This window comes from Pleurodeles waltl, chromosome 1_1 (assembly GCF_031143425.1).
Source record: "Pleurodeles waltl isolate 20211129_DDA chromosome 1_1, aPleWal1.hap1.20221129, whole genome shotgun sequence".
NCBI lineage: Eukaryota > Metazoa > Chordata > Amphibia > Caudata > Salamandridae > Pleurodeles > Pleurodeles waltl.
The window spans coordinates 767,612,335-767,626,942 of NC_090436.1; positions in this window are offsets into that span (position 1 = coordinate 767,612,335).

Here is a 14,608-nt window from a genome sequence, read left to right on the forward strand (position 1 = left end):
CTCAGTCTGGAAGAGACAATGGCTTGTACGTCTGGGGAAAGGGCCCCTGCCTTCACATCCGAGGAGTTGGAGAAGCTTGTTGATGGGGTCCTCCCCCAGTACACGCTACTCTACGGTCCTCCAGACAAACAGGTATGTACACAGGGAGCATGTTGTATGGGCTATGCCTGTGTGGAGAGGGCTGGATGTAAGAAGGAAGGGGGCAGAGTGCTGCGTGCATGAAAGGCGGTGGGTGCATGTGCCACATGGCAAGGGTAGGGATGGGGGCCACTCACTTTGACGGTGCAGTTGGTAATGACTTCTCTTCTTCCCCTGTACATTTCATGTAGGTCAGCGCCCAACAGGAGAAAGATATTTGGCGTGCCATCGCCAAGGACATCCAGACCCTGGGGGTCTACCACAGACGGAGCACCCACTGCCGGAAAAGATGGGAGGACATTCGCCGCTGGAGCAAGAAGATGGCGGAGGCTTGGCTGGGGATGGCCTCCCAACGTGGGAGGGGTGCCCGTCGAACCATGACCCCCCTGATGTTCAGGATCCTGGCGGTGGCCTACCCGGAGTTGGATGGGCGCTTGAGGGCATCACAGCAGACACAAGGGGGTGAGTACACTCTCATTCAGCTGACTTTGCATACAGTGGAGTTGTCTGGATGGGGGAGGAGGGCTGTGGGTTTCCTTAGGCCAGGGCGAGTTCCATAGGCTAGGCCCCTCCGTAAAGCATGGCCCTGTGGCCCCCCACCCCACCTCTGTAGAGTGCCAAGTACAGCTATTCATTCCCCTGTGTCATCTATGTGTGCAGATGTCGTCCATAGCCTTGTAGGCCATTTCCCAGGAATTGCACTGTAGAGCCCAAGTGTGCGGCGTAGTGCAGGGGGCTTCTGTGTCTGTCTTGTCTGCCAACGGTAGCGGTAATCCATGCACTCAACATGTCTTTATTCTGTCCCTCCCCTTTTTGTGGTCTACCTGTTCTTGTGTGCATTAGCATCATCAGGCGGAGGAGCAGTGGCACCGGAGCACGAGGGAGCTGCATCCCACATGGCCATGGAGGGCCACACTGCGGACTCTGAATTCACCAGTGGGACGGAGGGCGAGGGGAGCTCCACGGCGGGGACAGGAGCTGAGACCAGCGACACGGACTCGTCCTCTGATGGGAGCTACCTTGTAGTGGTGGCAACATCTGTGCCCCCGCATCTACAGGTACAGCCGCCACCCCCCACCAGCACCGCCCTCCCAGCAGCCCCTCAGCCTTCACCCCGTGCCCGCTCACCCAGGAGGGTGGGCATCACCTTCGCCCCAGACACCTCAGGCCCTGCCCCAGTCACCCCTGCTGCTCTCAGTGAGGAGGCCATTGACCTCCTCAGGTCACTCACTGTTGGGCAGTCTACCATTTTGAATGCCATCCAGGGTGTAGAAAGGCAGTTGCAACAAACTAATGCATTCCTGGAGGGCATTCATTCTGGTCAGGCGGCCCTTCGCCGAGCTTTTCAAACTCTGGCCTCAGCACTGATGGCAGCCATTGTCCCTGTGTTTAGCCTCCCCCTCCAACTTCCCCCACCCAGACCCAATCCCATGTACCTCTGCCTATCACAAGCACACCATCAGACCAGCCTGTACACACCTCACCACACAAGGGAAGCTCAGGCAAACATAAGCACCACACATCCCACAGGCACTCACGCAAGCATCACACACATGCAGACACACCAACATCCACTGTCTCCACTGTGTCCCCCTCCTCGTTGTCTCCCTCCTCCCTCCCAGTCTTGTCTACACACACACCTGCATGCACTACCTCTACAGCCACTACGTCCCTCACCAGCACACCCACCAGCACACCCCACCCACGTGCAGTCACCACCCCCACTACCATTCACACGTCCCCTGTGTCTTCTCCCAGTGTGTCTGTGACGCCCCCTCCAAAGATACACAAACGCAGGCACACACCCACCCAACAGCCATCCACCTCACGACAGCCTCCAGCACATGCACCTGCACCTAAAGTCACCAAACGTACACCTCCTACTACCACTGTTGTAACTTAATAGCGATCAAATTAAGCATTAGCAGAAGACATCTTGTATTTAGTAACTATTGTGAACATTTTGCGGAATCCATTTTGTATTCAAGGCAGCCATTTTCTCTGCCACATGCTGCCATGTGCTCACCATCTGCTCTGTCCTACCTTTCTGTTAACTACTCTTGAAAATCTGCCTAGTGACAAGTTATATTTAGCATCTCCCACTTTCGCACATGCCCAGTAAGGTCTGCAGCTGTTAGTCCTTGAAAACTGTTAGCCCCTCCTACCTGTCGACTGTGCATTTCCACATAACCTTATATGTATAGAGGTCTTGCTTCTATAATTGTACCACCTCCTTTTAGCCCCTGCGTGAGTATAAAAGGACGATGCTCTCTCAGTTCAGTGTGCTACTTCAAACATTACCGAAGGGTGCTGTTTGAACTGTAGAACCACCTCATGAGGTTTAATAAACTTTGTCTTTTATTTCAGTTTCTGTGCCAACTTCTTCCTATATGATCTGAGGACTTTGTGCAGAGAAGGGTGAACCCCTTGCACTAGTAGGTCTTGCTGAGGCTTACTTCAACACATTGGCACCCGAACAGGGACTCATCGGCGACTCGGACGCCCAACAGATTGGTGGCGACGAAGGATTGGGATCTCGCTGCGGACGATCAATGTCTGAGGAGACCCGAGTCTTGGCAACCACGGCGTTTTTCCCTTCTTTCTGATTTGACCATCCAGGTGGCAATGATCCTCGACTGAGATCCTTTTTGTTCATTCGTCATGCAGTGACCATTTGGTCGATTTTAGAACTTGGCAGTTGGAACCTGGACACCCTGTGATTGGTAAGAGCCGATTTACGGCTCTTGCTGTGGGTTTTGATGCCTTTGTTTGGTAATGGAGTTTAGCACTACTTACTGTGGCTCTCGTGTTTTGGGTGACTAGTCAATTTGTGTCCTTTGAATTGATATATAAATTGCAATTTATATAGGCAGGTAATGAGGAGAATTTTCTCCAATTTAATTTTTATTTGAACGGCACCTTAAGTGCTACTTTGACTATAATACTGCATATTCTGCAATATTTTTGGCATGCCTGTTTTTAGCGCACTTCATAGGATGTGTTGCTTTTGTAATGGTACCAATTTGAGACTGGAAGAATCGCAACCGGCACCCCCAGAGGGGACGCCCAATAGAGATATGTATGTTAAACATAGTCTTTCTTCTATAATGTACAGCACATTATGGAATAAATACACTCGTACGGATCCTGAGTTACGTTGGCCTATGCATGGGTCATTTGATTTGCGAAAGATTGAGTATGTGGAACAATGTATGTGTAAGCGAAAGTCTAGGCAAGATATGTTTGATTGTGTACGAATGTGGGAGAAAGAAGTGCGTGGACAAGTGAAGCTTGAGCAAGCTTTGCTTGAGAAAGAGCAGCGGAAGAATGTATATGTGAAAGCATTGGAAATGAGAAATAAATAAATAAATGACTTAAAGGAGCTAGAAGAGAAAGAACGTAAATTACAGGTGACTGGCCAATACACCGTTAGGCAACCTCTCTATCCTATCCTTAATAAACCACACGATGATTTTTTGTTACTAGATCGCCCTCCACCTCCGTATGTCATTCCTTCTGCCCCTCATGAGTTAGCTAAGGTCTCCAGTTCGGAGCAACAGAAGATGCAAGACAGTCGCTCTATGTTGCCTGCTGACCGTGCGTCTGAGCTTAGATGTATTGCTTGTAAAACAATTTGTAGCGTTGTCTCTGCTTCTGAACTTTTAGACAACATGAAAGGGTGGACGGAAAAGGAGCAGCTATACAGTATTTTACTGAGGCATTTGGCACAGAAGTTATTGAACTATATCGGAAATATTCTGACGAGTTAGAGCCCGATGATGGAGCAGCTGATCAGAAGCAAATGCGTGATGGTCTTTTTGTTTTTTTCCCAGGTGGCTGATGCAATCAGGCGTTTGATGAAATTATGTGTTGTGGCAGTCCGTTTGCAAGAGGAGAAAAGGGCTGTGGACGTAGTTGCACGGACATCTCAGACCGGCGGGGTGCAAGCTTCCATCTTCAGAAAAGATAAGACTATGATAGTTCACGCGACACCAATGCGGGAGGCCGCACGTTTGTATGTTCCTCCTAAAGGATTGGGTACAAGTGATGATAAAACTTCTGTTGATGCTGAGGGTTATTTTATTTATAATTGGGTGTATACTCCTTGGAATAGGGCAGATGCAATGGCACTTAAAACAGCATTACCTGACCCGTGGAAAAATCCAGCCGCCTTTTATGAGGAAGTTGAGGGAGCAATTAGTTCTTGTACTATGACTTTGGCTGACATTGATTTATTTTTCGGATTGATATTACCGCCAGATATGTGGAGACCTGTTCGTAAAATTAATGATCGTGACGTTTTTGGGGCATCATGGAAAGAATTAGAACAGATGGACAGGGCTAGGGAACCTGCGAAAAAGCCATATCAGTTGATTCTAGATCTTCCTGCAGCCATATTAGTTAAGTTAAAAATGATTATTCCCCCTAAAAAGATAGACTGGACTGTTTTACCGTCTTGTAAGCAAAAGGCAGATGAATCGGTCTCTGATTTCTTTACACGCTTTGAAGAAGTATTTCATGATTTTAGTGGCCAGTTATTGTCAGATGATACAGGCAGACATTTGTTTGTAGATAAATATGTTGCAAATCTGTTACCAGGAATAGCTAGTCGTCTAAAAGCTAGTGAAAGTTCATGGACTACCTCTACTCCGGTTTCTCTTTTGACTATGGCTCAGTATTATGAACGTCAGGAATTAGAAGCAAAATGTAGCAAGGATAAAAAGATTAAAGAATTAAAGACGAAGGTTATGTTGGCTCAAGCTTATGGTCCGCCTTTTAGAGGTAGTGATAGAGGTGGACGTGGATCTTATGGTTCTTCTTACACTCGTTCAAATGTGTCTGTTGTTCAGTGTGCGTATTGTAAGAAATTTGGGCATTGGGCTGCCGATTGACCAGCACTACGTGTTCAGCAGTGTTCACGTGGTCGGGGACAAATGAGGAATCGCTCAGGATATTCAGGGCCTAGAAGAAGCACGAATGATCATGCTAGGGTTGATGCTAATGTACAAGGGCAGGATGGGTTTAACACTTTTGATAGACGGAACCAATACCAGATGTCTAACCATGTGCAGCCTGATTTCCAAGATTCTGCTTATGCATAGGATTGCCTAGGATGGGATAAGGAATCAGTTGAAGTTCCAGCAGATCAGAGGGATCCCTATGTTACAGCACATGTTTTGGGTTCTACTGATCAGTTTCTGGTTGATACAGGAGCTACTCGTAGCGCCTTGTCTAAACAATTGATTCCAAGGGCTCCCCTGTCTGGCTTAACCATTACATCAATAGGTTTCAATGGAACACCTTCCCCTAGCCCATTGTCACAACCACTTGCATTCCATGTTGATAAATTTACTGCTCTATGTCCATTTTTGCTTTCTCCAAATACAACAGACAATATTGTGGGTCTTGATATGCTCAAGTATTTCAGTGCTACAATACGATGCTCTCCTGAAGGGGTGCGTGTTATTTTAAATGATAATCATCCTGTGATGGAAAGAGTTTGCCTTGTTAAAGATGATATTGCATTAGCTTCACTCCCTAGTACTTTGTGGACTACTTCAGAATCTGATGTGGGACAAATGATTATTCCACCGGTACATATTAGTGTCAAGGAGGGAGCTGTATTGCCATGTTTGCCTCAATACAAAATTTCACAGGAGGGCGAAGAAGCACTCACACAAATTGTGCATGATCTTATTGCAGTTGGAGTTTTTGAGGAAGTTCTGTATAATGTTAGTAACAGTCCGATTCTTCCTATTCTGAAAAAGGATACTGATACTAGGATTTACCGATTCATTATTGATTTACGAGAAGTCAATAAGATTGTGATACCACAATATTCTGTGGTATCTGACATCACAACACTTCTTACTTTGGTTCCCCCGACAGCAACTACGTTCTCTGTGATAGACTTGAAGAATGCTTTCTTTTCGATCCCTATTCATCTTGACAGCCGATATTTGTTTGGTTTTACTTTGAATAAACGATCATTTAGATTTTGCAGAGTTCCTCAAGGCTATACTGAGAGTCCAAGTATTTATAGTCAAGCATTAAAACAACAACTTGATTCTTTTGTTTTGCCTGAAGGTGTGGCTCTCATACAATATGTCGATGATATTTTGTTGGCCGCTGATACCCCTGAACAATGTGAAAAGTGCACTTTGTCCTTGCTTTCTTTTCTTGCTTCACACCATCATAAAGTGTCACGAAAGAAATTGCAATATTGTAGACCAAAGGTAACCGATTTAGGTCACCTTTTGTCTAAGGAGGGCCGTGCACTTACACCAGCTCGTATTCAAGCAATTTTAGACACACAAGTACCCTCTACTCAGAAAGATGTTTGTGCATTCCTTGGTCTTACTTCTTTTTGTAGGCAATGGATATTAGGGTTTTCACACATTGTCAAACCTTTGCTAGCACTTTTGACTAAAGATACTCCAATGCCCCTCCCATGGACAGATGAATGTGAGACTGCTTTCCGGCAGCTACGACAAGCCCTTTGTTCAGCACCAGTGTTAGGTACTCCAGATTACATGAAGCCTTTTGCACTTTACGTACATGAGAAAGATGGATGTGCATTGTCAGTTTTAGTACAGACACATGGCGACAAGCAGCGTCCCTGTGCATATTTTTCAGCAGTACTTGATCCTGTAGCTCGAGCGTTGCCTGGGTGTTTTCGTTCAGTTGCCGCAACAGCTGTGTCAATACGTCAGAGTGAAGGGATAGTTTTGTCACATAAGCTGTTGGTGTTAGTACCCCATGCGGTTGATGCTCTTTTAAATCAAACAAAGACACAACATTTAACTAGCGCTCGCCTGACAGGATATGAATTGACATTGCTGGCTCCTCACATTACACTGAAGAGATGTGCAACACTAAATCCAGCCACTTTGTTGCCATATCCGGTGACTCAGCCTCAGTCACAAGAAACGCATGATTGTATATTCCTTACCGAAGAACAGACAAAGGGTCGTATTGATTTACAAGATACGCCCCTTCCAGATGTAGACGGGGAACTGTGGGTTGATGGGTCTTGTTTGAAGTTGCCAGACGGTACGACCCCAGCTGCATATGCAATCACCACAATACACACGGTAGTGGAGACAGCTCCTATACCACAGAAGTCAGCTCAAGCAGCTGAATGAATAGCTTTGACACGAGCATGTGAGCTTAGTACTGACTTGTGTGTGAACATTTATACAGACAGCCGCTATGCTTTTGGAGTGGCTCATGATTTTGGTTTGCTTTGGAAGGAGAGAGGCTTTCTCACATCCCACGGGATACAGATAATGCACGGAGAATTAGTGCATAACTTCTTGACTGCATTGATATATCCAAAGAAACTAGCTATTGTGAAATGTAGTGCACACAAGAAAGTGACTGAAAAGCTAGGGCAAGGTAATGCTCTTGCGGACCGCGTAGCACGTGAGACTGCGATGCAGCAAAGTACTACTTCTATGTATGTAGTGAAGTCACAAGCTGAACGTTGGCATAATGCTAGACAAGACGTATTAGATATACAGAAATCTGCTTCTGTGAAAGAACGTGAGCAATGGTCTGAAGAAGGAGAATTGGATGATGAGGGCTGTTGGCGGAATAAGCAGATGGATAAATGGAAATTGCCTATAGCTTTTGTACAACCTATGGTTCGGATGGCACATCGGCTGGCACATGTTGGAGCTTCAACAATAACGAAGTTGCTTACGCAAGTTTGGGAGCATCCAGAAATTTCCAGTACAGCTAAGAGAGTAGTACAGATCTGTTTACAATACAATCCTGGAAAAGGGGCACGTACTCCTGCGGGAGGGTTTGCTACACCAACTGCACCTTTTGAAGGTCTACAAATGGATTATATTCAGCTTGAACGCTGCAACAATTTAAAGTATGTCTTGGTGGTGGTATGTGCCTTCAGTAAATGGATAGAGGCGTACCCCACAAAGGATAATACTGCCATTTCAACAATGAGGGTGCTTTTGAAATAATTTTTCCCTAGGTTTGGTGTTTGCAGACTTTTATCGAATGATAACGGACCTCATTTTGTTGGGGAAGTTATTAAGTATGTCCTGAAAGGATTAGGGATCAAACAGAAGTTCCATGCGGTTTTCCACCCACAATCAGCAGGGTTGGTGGAAAGGTATAATGCTACTTTGAAGCTGAAGTTAGCGAAGATACAGGCTTCCACATCCTTAACTTGGCCGGATGCATTACCGGTGGCATTATTGTCTATTAGGTCAGTGCCACACTCTCGAATTGGCCTTAGTCCTTATGAAGTGGTTTTTGGGAGGCCAATGAACATTTGGGGAGTTCCTAAGACAAATTCTGTATATGATGTACCTTGTGTCCTGATGAATGATTATTTGGCACAGTTAACCGACAATTTGGTTTCTATTCATCAACAGGTTCGAGAAGCACTTCCTGACAGATCTACAGGTGAAGGCCATGAACTCCGACCTGGTGACCAGGTGATGATTAAGTCCTTTGAAAGATCAAGCAGCTTGGCGAGGCCCAGACCAGGTGCTCCTTGCAACAAGGACAGCAGTTCGATTGACGAACCGAAAGAATTGGGTCCATAGTACTCACTGCAAGAGAGTGCTACCTACCTTGGTGGAACCTGCTGTGCTGAGCGATCATCGAGAGATTTTGACTACGGGGAAAGGCCGTGCTATATCACTTGACGAATCTGCAGAGTTCTTCCCGGACCATACAACTTCTGGAGTGTCGCAATATAATTTGAGACCGAGGAAAGAATCTGTTTTTTTTTTTTTTTTAACTGGTTGAGCTACCGCGCTGGTCTAGTGAAACGGAGAGCCAATGTGGCAAGGGGGGGATCACCCATACATTAGAGTAGTGACACCCGTCTTGGCCCCTGGTGAAGAAATCAGCGGCTGCCCAGGGATAGGAGCTCCAACAATTGTTTTTAATTCATTTCTGAAAGGGTCGATTATCACTGTTGCTAAAATGAATAACAAACTGATCATTAGTACTATGGGGTTTGTTGTTGTTTTGGTGATTATAGCAATAATCACTTGGTTTGTTGAAAGGAAGGCTCCTGCTCGTGAGTTTTTTGTTGCCACTACTCCAGTACAAGAGGATCACTACTACTTTACGCTTCCCTATCAGGAGCAGAAGCACCGTCAATCGTACTTCAATAATACTTTCATTCAGATGTTGCATCATACTTATAATGCTACAAATACTACTAATTGTTGGATATGTGGAATGATACCTGCGCATCAAAAGAAAGGAGGAACACCTTTCGTTTCTCTTCCTTTTTCACACAATGGTTCTTGTCAAGCTTGGTATACGCTTTTGTTTGCATCTCAAAACGTACAGAGGGCGGACTTCTTTTTGCCTTAATAAAGTATGCTACCAAGACAAAGATGGGTATCCCCAAGCCAAAGGAACTAAATGGGAATGGGAAGAGTATCAGCCGGACAATGTTTCAATACCATATGTCTTCACAAATATAAGAGACTCTGACAAGAAAGAACAATTTGTGATTTCTGTTACAAAAACTAAAGCAGATTTATGTATATGTAGCATTGGGCGAATTCCAGTAGGGATAAGCGATTGTACCTTGATTTTAACTATTGAGGGTGTAAATAATAGTAGTTTTACAGCCTCACATAATATATATTTTGTTTGTGGTAACTATGGATATTACCAACTACCTTTTGGGTGGTCAGGTGTGTGTTATGTATCTTTTCTATTACCCCCTGTGTTTTTGGGCCCCTGCATCATATCACCGAGATTTTAAACTGTTCAATGACATCATTAAAAATAGATATAAAAGGGCAATAAGTACAAATGAGGTAGACCAAACGGATACTAGCCTGCAACAATATGTTGATTTTAATTTAGGGTTGTTCTCCTTTGTGGGTGCTGCGTTAAACAGTAGGAAAGTGAGACGATTGACTAGGGTTGTGGAAGCTGTTACCAATCAGGCAGCTGTTGCACTTGGGAATATTACCGAGGAGTTCCAAATTGCGAGGATAGTAGCGCTCCAAAATCGTATGTTACTAGATGTGATATTAGCTGATCGAGGTGGTGCAAGTCGCATCATTGGTAGTAGTTGTTGTGTTTTTATTCCAGATCACTCACCTTCAGTATATGATGCAATATCTAAATTGCATAGAATTGCTGCAAAAATCCACACAGAGACTGGTACTTGGACTTTTTCTGGATGGTTTTGGGCTCTTGTTTCCGCCTGGGGCTGGAAACTACTGACTATCCTGTGTGTAATGATTGCAATATTTTTCACATGCTGTATCTGTATTCAGTGTGGTCCAATGTTCTGCTCCATGTGTATTACTGCTTGTATGCCTACCAAAAGAAATATTACAGAAATGAAAGCACAACATATGTTGATGAATATTTAGATTATCCCAGAAAGACGAATGTCTTCAGCTAATGCTGAAAAGGTAGTCTGTTGTAACTTAATAGTGATTAGATTAAGCATTAGCAGAAGACATCTTGTATTTAGTAACTATTGTGAACATTTCGCGGAATCCATTTTGTATTCATGGCAGCCATTTTCTCTGCCACATGCTGCCATGTGCTCACCATGTGCTCTGTCCTATCTTTCTGTTAACTACTCTTGAAAATCTGCCTAGTGACAAGTTATATTTAGCATCTCCCACTTTCGCACATGCCCAGTAAGGTCTGCAGCTGTTAGTCCTTGAAAACTGTTAGCCCCTCCTACCTGTCGACTGTGCATTTCCACATGACCTTATATGTATAGAAGTCTTGCTTCTATAATTGTACCACCTCCTTTTAGCCCCTGCGTGGGTATAAAAGGACCATGCTCTCTCAGTTCAGTGTGCTACTTCAAACATTACCGAAGGGTGCTGTTTGAACTGTAGAACCACCTCATGAGGTTTAATAAACTTTGTCTTTTATTTCAGTTTCTGTGCCAACTTCTTCCTATATGGTCTGAGGACTTTGTGCAGAGAAGAGTGAACCCCTTGCATTAGTAGGCCTTGCTGAGGCTTACTTCAACACCATCACCTCTTCCTCCACTCCCAAACCCCCTCCAGCTACCTGTCCCAGTGTGTCCAAAAGAATTTTCCTGTCCAGCCTTGACCTTTTTCCCACACCTCCCCCACCCCGTCCATCTCATAGGTCCTGAAGTAGCACCTCAACCACAACATCTCCGGGACCAGTGGTGCCTGTAGTCACAGGTATGTGGAGTGCACCGGCCACCAGGACAGCCAGTGTGCCACGGAGCCACAGCACAGCCAGTCCCCCCCCTGTGAAGCATCAGAAGTTGGCCAGTGCCTGGCGGGAGAGGGGGAAGACTCCAGCCACCAAAGCCGCTCCCAGGGGACCCGTTGGGAGTGTGGAGTCAGCTGTTACACCTCCCAAGGTGGGCAAAGGCCACAAGAAACCCAGCAAGTCTGGGAAGAGCAGCACGGCGGAGAAGACTGCCATCATCCCCGCTGCCCAGGAGGCCACCGCCAGCCCCATCCCAGCAGCCCAGGAGGCCACCACCAGCCCCATCCCAGCTGCCCAGGAGGCCACCGCCAGCCCCATCCCAGCTGCCCAGGAGGGCCCGCTAGCCCAAACCCAGCTGCCCAGGAGGACCCCGCCAGCCCTAGCCCAGCTGCCCAGGAGGGCCTCGCCAGCCCCATCCCAGCTGCCCATGAGGGTCCCGACAAGGGCCCTGCCAGCCCCAGCCCAACTGTCCATGAGTGCCCTGCCAGCCCAGCTGCCCATGAGGGCCCTGCCAGCCCCAGCCCAGCTGCCCAGGAGGGCCCCGCCAGACCCATCCCAGCTGCCCAGGAGGGCCCCGCCAGCCCCAGCCCAGCTGCCCAGGAGGGCCGCACCAGCACAAGACTCGCTGGGCCATGAAGGACCGCCAGCACAAGCCCCGCTGAACAGGGCACCGCCAACTCAAGTCCCGCTGAACAGGGCACCGCCAACTCAAGCACCGCTGAACAGGGCACGGCCAAATCAAGCACCGCTGAACAGGGCACCACCAAATCAAGCACCGCTGAACAGGTGACCGCCAACTCAAGCACCGCTGAACAGGGCACCACCAACTCAAGTACTGCTGAACAGGGCACCGCCAAATGAAGCACCGCTGAACAGGGCACCGCCAAATCAAGCACCGCTGAACAGGGCACCGCCAACACAAGCCCCGCTGGGCCATGAAGGACCGCCAACTCAAGCCCCGCTGGGCCATGAAGGACTGCCAGCACAAGCCCTGCTGGGCCATGAAGGACCGCCAGCACAAGCCCAGCTGAACAGGGCACCGCCAACTCAAGCACCGCTGAACAGGGCACCGCAAACTCAAGCCCCTATGAACAGGGCACCGGCAAATCAAGCACCACTGAACAGGGCACCGCCAAATCAAGCACAGCTGAACAGGGCACTGACAACTCAAGCACCGCTGAACAGGGCACCGCCAACTCAAGCACCACTGAACAGGGCACCGCCAAATCAAGCACCGCTGAACAGGGCACCACCAATTCAAGCACCGCTGAACAGGGCACCGCCAACTCAAGCACCGCTAGCCCATGAGCGGCAGGGGCACTGACGCAACTGGGTCCGTCACGGGGTGAGTGATGCACTCTGGGCACCAGTCCCCCTCCAGAACCAGTGGAGACATCCATCCACTACCTCTGTTCTTCACAGGATGAAGCACTCTGGGCACCAGTCCCCCTCCAGAACCAGTGGAGACTGTTATCCAATTGAGAGACTGTGGCTTTGCACACCCCAGGATTGAACAGTGGGCAAACCACCCACTGGAGAGACTTGAGAGACTGTGGCTTTGCACTCCCCAGGATTGAACAGTGGGCAACCCACCCACTGGAGAGATGGGTCCATGGTGTCCTCGTTCCTCGTGGAGTGTGATGAAGTGAGCGTTTTCCCTTCAAAATTCCTGTTTTCGCCGTGTTTTTATCCGCGGTGAAGCTGCTCCGGAAAAGGTGGCGGATTGGCCTGTCATAATAGTGTGGGCGGTACATTGTCTCCCGCCTGTCTGTTGGCAGTGACTGCCGCGCTGTTTGTTTGTACCGCCGTGGCGGTCTGAGTGTTAAAGTGGCTGTCTTTGTAGGTGGTTTCCGCAACGGTCGTAATTGCAAATATTTTACCGCCGGCCAGTTGGCGGTCTTACCGCTGCTTTAACACCGTCCGCCAGGGTTGTAATGAGGGCCAATGTCTGGATGTAAAGTGTGGAACTCGACTTGTGACTGCTTTGGTGACGTGGTAACAGTCCCAATACTCCTAAATGTCCCTCCTCCCTGTTCTCCTGCCTGCTGGAATCAGTCACCCCTCTCCAGAGTAGCCAAACACAACTCTTTCCAACTTTTCAAAACTTTGTGAATTTTACGGTTACGTGTGCTTGTTTGTGCTTTGGACTAAAAAGCTGAGAATTATGCTTTACTCAAAAATCTATTTCTCTGGAACTCTCGGGTGGATTGTGGTCATCTTGATGCCTAAAGATTCATAAAAATGAATGTCTGTTAGATTTAATTCAAGTTCTGTGACTTCATTATTTGGTTGATTGCTGCTTCTAAATGCTTTACTCTAGTTCCTTTGTTTAAGCCTTGCTGCTCGAAGCCACAGCTACCCAGAGTTGAGCTAGAGGTTTTACAAATGAGCATGACTGGACCCAAGACAGTTTTGCAAGTGTATTACAATGTAATGTGGCTCAATCATATCATATAAACCACCCAAATCGTCACAGGTAGGATTTAGGGATTGGTAGCTTAAAGGGGGTTGTATGGGACTTTTAGAGTTCACAGTAACACTAAGGAGTAGTTTGAGGGATTAAGGGTTCAAAGGTAGGAAGGAAGAATTAACCAGTACTAAGTGGTCATTAAGTCACAGGTAGATAAGTCAAAGCATGCATGTCATAAAAACGACTTTTAAAAATCAACATTTTTGGAATTGTAATTGATAATATTGAAGGACACAAGTTTATTACATCAACAATTTCTAATCAAAACTTTAATGTGGTCAACATTGCAAGCTTACTTTGTTACATACACCTTATTCCTATATTTCCCAGCAATTACTGTCCATAATTTTAAAAACAAATCTCCATTAATCCAGAGGTACAGCATTAATGCCAGAAATTGAGTCAGGTATGCAGTTAAGAATAAATTCTAAATGCCAAGGGTGGCCTACTACAGAAGGCGATCCTTGATAGCTACAATGCTGCAAGTCCGAGGGGCAGAAACATTCACCAGAAACTCTCACGTGCTCTTCTTCTATTTTTGTCCCACTCATGTTCAAACACTGACACCCTCACATAGTTGTATTACCGATATCATGCCAGTCCCTGCACCGTCATCCCAGTTCTTCAATGTTATCTCTGTCATGTACAGGTTTGTCATAATGTCCACCTCATCCTCCAAGGCACACAGTAAGGTCAAACAGGCGCTGTGTGGAAAAGCGCATTCTTCTTCAAGGAAGTGTGGTCCTTCCACACATCCAGTGAGATGTTATGACAAGGGAAACATGT